This window comes from Bufo bufo, chromosome 3, assembly GCF_905171765.1.
Source record: "Bufo bufo chromosome 3, aBufBuf1.1, whole genome shotgun sequence".
Taxonomy (NCBI): Eukaryota; Metazoa; Chordata; class Amphibia; order Anura; family Bufonidae; genus Bufo; species Bufo bufo.
Window position 1 is genome coordinate 460737240 of NC_053391.1, and position 6000 is coordinate 460743239.

Sequence of the window (6000 nt, forward strand, 5' to 3'; positions counted from 1 at the left end):
GGTCTAAGGGCTCATGCACACGACCGTGTGTTGGCCAGGCACAGCCGCCGCCTGCGGATCGCAAACCCATTCACTCCGTAGTGCTTCCGATTCGCATCTCCCGGATTACACCAGTAATGCGGGACGCAATACAGCCGGGCAACGGCCGTGTGCACGAGCCCTACGGCAGGGATGCACAGCCTTTTCTAGCCCAAGAGCCACACTGTCATACTGAACTACTCTGAAGGGCCACAACAGGGCTGGGACTATACAGCAACATGTATTGTGGGCCGCAAATCTCAGAAAAAATATAAAAAATAAAATAGCCAAAACAACTTGCCATCATGCGACTACTTGCACTGGGATCTGTATTGGTCCGATGCCAAAGTTGCTTGCAACCAAAAATCTGATTTTTTTTTTGACAATTGTGTTACAGTAGGTCCCATTGTGACTAAGCAACGCAACTTCACAATCCTACTATGTGGCAAAATGCCTAAAACTTATAGGGCTATCACGATCTGAGACATTTAAGGCATATCAAAAGGATGTCATAAATGTCTGATAAGAGCAGGCTCCACTTCTAGGACACCCAACTTTTGGGATGATGGAGGTCTTCTCCACCAATGAGCCCTTCAGAGGATAGAAGACCAGGCATGCATGTGCCTCTCTCCATCATTGGTTATAGATGTAGTGGTAGCTGCTTAGCATTTCACAACTACTATAAACTACAATGGAGAGAGCCACATGCATAGATGTCCACCTCTAACTCATAGAACCCTTTCTAGAGTGGCCAACAGGGTTCAGACCCCCATTCTCCTGATATACGAGGGTCCCAACATGCTCTTCTGCGGGGGGCCTCACAGAATGGCATCTTTGGCTGCAGGTTGTCCATCCCTGGTCTACAGAACCTCATCCAGTTCTGTACCGATGAGGGGCATGGACCCAGGAACAGTTGTCTACAGTCAGGTCACTCTTCTGGTAGAGTCTCCGATTAGGCCTAAAGTAAAAAAGCAACGCACAGACTACAGGTAGCGCTATATAGGGAGTGAACTACACATACATATATAATGGACATGCAAGATCCAATCCAAAATGATGTAAGCGCAGTGCTTGAGCACTACAACCACCATAAAGACAGGGCTGGCCACCCGCTGAGGGAGCATGGGAGGCTTTCCGATCACTAGCCGACCACATAGGAAACAGTATGTGCAAAGCTGCCTTCTCATTGCACAGCTGGCACCCTGGGCCCCAGCACCTAGAGATCATAATTTATGAAGCGCTGAGTTCACTCCAGGTCGAGGAACCCTGCATCTGTTCCAGTCCCCCCCAAAATAAGCTCTTTCAGAGAAGGACCCTAATCCAGCGGGGAGATTGGGGTCTAATGGAAAGTCACGTGCTGCAGTAAGCCAAGGACCCCTGAGGAGGAGGATGGGGGTGCACTTTCCAACACACACCCCCCTTCATATAACCCTTACTTTCCTGGAGCAAGGGACACCCTTCCTCTTCAAAGTATACAGGAGGAAGAGGAGGGCCAAGTAGTGAAGCCAACAGGAAACCGAGCCATGGTGTGCACACAGGCCCTGCAGTGTAGGGGCCCAGGCCTCAGGCCCGCTGCTCATCAGGAGCCCACACGACATCCCCGGTCACCCATTTAGCTGCCCAGTCCCCGGAGGTGGCACGGAGTAGGCCTCTGCCTGCACACACAGCGCCACAACATGTCAGGGTGCAGGCCCGTGTCAACAAAGGGCCCCGCCAGGGACCAGAGCCAGGACTAGCGTCCATCCAGCGCCGCTCACCGTGTGCTGAGCTCAGGGCCTCATGCAGGAGACCAACCTCTCGGCAGCGCTCCAGTTCCGTCACCACAGGGGCTCTGATACAGCAGGGGGTGCAGCCCGGTTCATGGGAGTGGGGGAGGCGGAGAAGGGCCAGCAGCTGCCGAGCACGCAAACGTGACTACGAGGCCTAGGCCTGTCACGGGAAGAGAGGTGCGGGAGCGGGCAGGACCAGTGCGCGGGGATGCAGCATCCTCAGCGGCAGGAGGTTGGCCCTATTTGTGACAACAGCCCGGTACGGGCCCCGTCCACACTGCGGCCGCACGCGGTATCTGCGCGCCCTGCCGCTCTCCCTTACTGCCCCGGCTGTCAGATGCTCGGACCCGGTGATTAGCTCCTCTTCTGCCCGCGCACCGCCGCCTCCGTCCCAGACCCGTCTCCTCTTCCTGCTCTCGCTGTATTCTCCCTTCCCGTCACCTCAAACAAAAAACCGAGCTTGGCGGCGTCTGGCCGACCTGCACGGTGATTGGCTGCAAGGGGTTTTACGTCAGGGAACGTAACTCCGCCCCGCGCCGGCTCCGGTGTGCCATTCTCCATTCTGTTTGGGTAGAATCCTAGCTGGGAGTGACGTCACGGCAAGTTCCGACTGCTTGAGCGCTGATTGGCTGTCCTGAGCGTCAAACGAGGGGGAAGAGGTGTGTTTATGGGAACTCGTGCACGGGGACGTGACGTAATCAACTGCCTGAAATATTTACCTGGCTCAGGTCCAGCTGCTCCTGAGTGGCCCCTGGGAGGGCTGCTCACCTGTGGCTACCTGGGAGCGGTACGCTCTGTTCTTCACTTACCCAGTTTAAAGTTGTGTTCACAGAACTCGTGTACAGACTTCTACAGCTGGAAATCTATTCTAGGCTTCTGGATCCGTTGTTTTGGCAGGAAACACATGCATGTTTGTAAAAGTTACAGAACTGTGTCCGAAATCTGCCCGGATACCGGTTTTACACAGTGATAAGTGATTACAGAGCAGTTACGGCACACGGCCGTAAGCGCGTTGCGGTCTACAAATCGCGGATCCGCAAAACACAGATCCTGGCCAAGCGCATGCCACTTTCTTTTTTTTTCACTTCTGTAAAAAAAAAAGTCCTATTCTTGTCTGCAGAATCAGGGATGACCAACGTGCAGCTCTCCAGTTGTTGAAAAACTACAACTCCCAGCGTGTCCAGACTGCCCACAGCTATCAGCCTACATCAGGGCAGGGTGGGAAGTGTAGCTGGAAACCCACTGGTTGGCCTTCCCTGATCTACAGTGGCGGAAATAATTATTTGACCCCTCACTGATTTTGTAAGTTTGTCCAATGACAAAGAAATGAAAAGTCTCAGAACAGTATCATTTCAATGGTAGGTTTATTGTAACAGTGGCAGATAGCACATCAAAAGGAAAATCGAAAAAATAACTTTAAATAAAAGATAGCAACTGATTTGCATTTCATTGAGTGAAATAAGTATTTGAACCCCTACCAACCATTAAGAGTTCTGGCTCCCACAGAGTGGTTAGACACTTCTACTCAATTAGTCACCCTCATTAAGGACACCTGTCTTAACTAGTCACCTGTATAAAAGACACCTGTCCACAGAATCAATCAATCAAGCAGACTCCAAACTCTCCAACATGGGAAAGACCAAAGAGCTGTCCAAGGATGTCAGAGACAAAATTGTAGACCTGCACAAGGCTGGAATGGGCTACAAAACCATTAGCAAGAAGCTGGGAGAGAAGGTGACAACTGTTGGTGCGATTGTTCGAAAATGGAAGGAGCACAAAATGACCATCAATCGACCTCGCTCTGGGGCTCCACGCAAGATCTCACCTCGTGGGGTGTCAATGGTTCTGAGAAAGGTGAAAAAGCATCCTAGAACTACACGGGAGGAGTTAGTTAATGACCTCAAATTAGCAGGGACCACAGTCACCAAGAAAACCATTGGAAACACATTACACCGCAATGGATTAAAATCCTGCAGGGCTCGCAAGGTCCCCCTGCTCAGGAAGGCACATGTGCAGGCCCGTCTGAAGTTTGCCAATGAACACCTGAATGATTCAGAGAGTGACTGGGAGAAGGTGCTATGGTCTGATGAGACCAAAATAGAGCTCTTTGGCATTAACTCAACTCGCTGTGTTTGGAGGAAGAAAAATGCTGCCTATGACCCCCAAAACACCGTCCCCACCGTCAAGCATGGGGGTGGAAACATTTTGCTTTGGGGGTGTTTTTCTGCTAAGGGCACAGGACAACTTATTCGCATAAACGGGAAAATGGACGGAGCCATGTATCGTGAAATCCTGAGCGACAACCTCCTTCCCTCTGCCAGGAAACTGAAAATGGGTCGTGGATGGGTGTTCCAGCACGACAATGACCCAAAACATACAGCAAAGGCAACAAAGGAGTGGCTCAAGAAGAAGCACATTAAGGTCATGGAGTGGCCTAGTCAGTCTCCGGACCTTAATCCAATCGAAAACCTATGGAGGGAGCTCAAGCTCAGAGTTGCACAGAGACAGCCTCGAAACCTTAGGGATTTAGAGATGATCTGCAAAGAGGAGTGGACCAACATTCCTCCTAAAATGTGCGCAAACTTGGTCATCAATTACAAGAAACGTTTGACCTCTGTGCTTGCAAACAAGGGTTTTTCCACCAAGTATTAAGTCTTTTTTTGTTAGAGGGTTCAAATACTTATTTCACTCAATGAAATGCAAATCAGTTGCTATCTTTTATTTAAAGTTATTTTTTCGATTTTCCTTTTGATGTGCTATCTGCCACTGTTACAATAAACCTACCATTGAAATGATACTGTTCTGAGACTTTTCATTTCTTTGTCATTGGACAAACTTACAAAATCAGTGAGGGGTCAAATAATTATTTCCGCCACTGTATATACACTGCTCAAAAAAATAAAGGGAACACTTAAACAACACAATGTAACTCCAAGTCAATCACACTTCTGTGAAATCAAACTGTCCACTTAGGAAGCAACACTGAGTGACAATCAATTTCACATGCTGTTGTGCAAATGGAATAGACAACAGGTGGAAATTATAGGCAATTAGCAAGACACCCCCAATAAAGGAGTGGTTCTGCAGGTGGTGATCACAGACCACTTCTCAGTTCCTATGCTTCCTGGCTGATGTTTTGGTCACTTTTGAATGCTGGCGGTGCTTTCACTCTAGTGGTAGCATGAGACGGAGTCTACAACCCACACAAGTGGCTCAGGTAGTGCAGCTTATCCAGGATGGCACATCAATGCGAGCTGTGGCAAGAAGGTTTGCTGTGTCTGTCAGCGTAGTGTCCAGAGCATGGAGGCGCTACCAGGAGACAGGCCAGTACATCAGGAGACGTGAAGGAGGCCGTAGGAGGGAAACAACCCAGCCGCAGGACCGCTACCTCCGCCTTTGTGCAAGGAGGAACAGGAGGAGCACTGCCAGAGCCCTGCAAAATGACCTCCAGCAGGCCACAAATGTGCATATGTCTGCTCAAACGGTCAGAAACAGACTCCATGAGGGTGATATGAGGGCCCGACGTCCACAGGTGGGGGTTGTGCTTACAGCCCAACACCGTGCAGGACGTTTGGCATTTACCATAAAACACCAAGATTGGCAAATTCGCCACTCGCGCCCTGTGCTCTTCACAGATGAAAGCAGGTTCACACTAAGCACATGTGACAGACGTGACAGAGTCTGGAGACGCCGTGGAGAACGTTCTGCTGCCTGCAACATCCTCCAGCATTGGGTCAGTAATGGTGTGGGGTGGCATTTCTTTGGAGGGCCGCACAGCCTTCCATGTGCTCACCAGAGGTAGCCTGTCTGCCATTAGGCACCGAGATGAGATCCTCAGACCCCTTGTGAGACCATATGCTGGTGCGGTTGGCCCTGGGTTCCTCCTAATGCTAGACCTCATGTGGCTGGAGTGTGTCAGCAGTTCCTGCAAGACGAAGGCATTGATGCTATGGACTGGCCCGCCCGTTCCCCAGACCTGAATCCAATTGAGCACATCTGGGACATCATGTCTCACTCTATCCACCAACGTCACGTTGCACCACAGACTGTCCAGGAGTTGGCAGATGCTTTAGTCCAGGTCTGGGAGGAGATCCCTCAGGAGACCGTCCGCCACCTCATCAGGAGCATGCACAGGCATTGTAGGGAGGTCATACAGGCACGTGGAGGCCACACACACTACTGAGCCTCATTTTGACTTGTTTTAAGGACATTA

At 50.6% G+C, this 6000-nt stretch overlaps 1 protein-coding gene across 1 annotated transcript in view; it reads right to left on the bottom strand.

Moving 5' to 3' along the window:
* Positions 1-2291, bottom strand: part of TFDP1 (transcription factor Dp-1) — a 103309-nt gene extending 101018 nt beyond the window's left edge. The window contains exon 1 of the mRNA XM_040425172.1: positions 1776-2291. The gene's annotated coding sequence lies outside the window, so the exon portion shown is untranslated. The remainder of the gene's footprint in view (positions 1-1775) is intronic.
* Positions 2292-6000: the final 3709 nt, after the last annotated feature.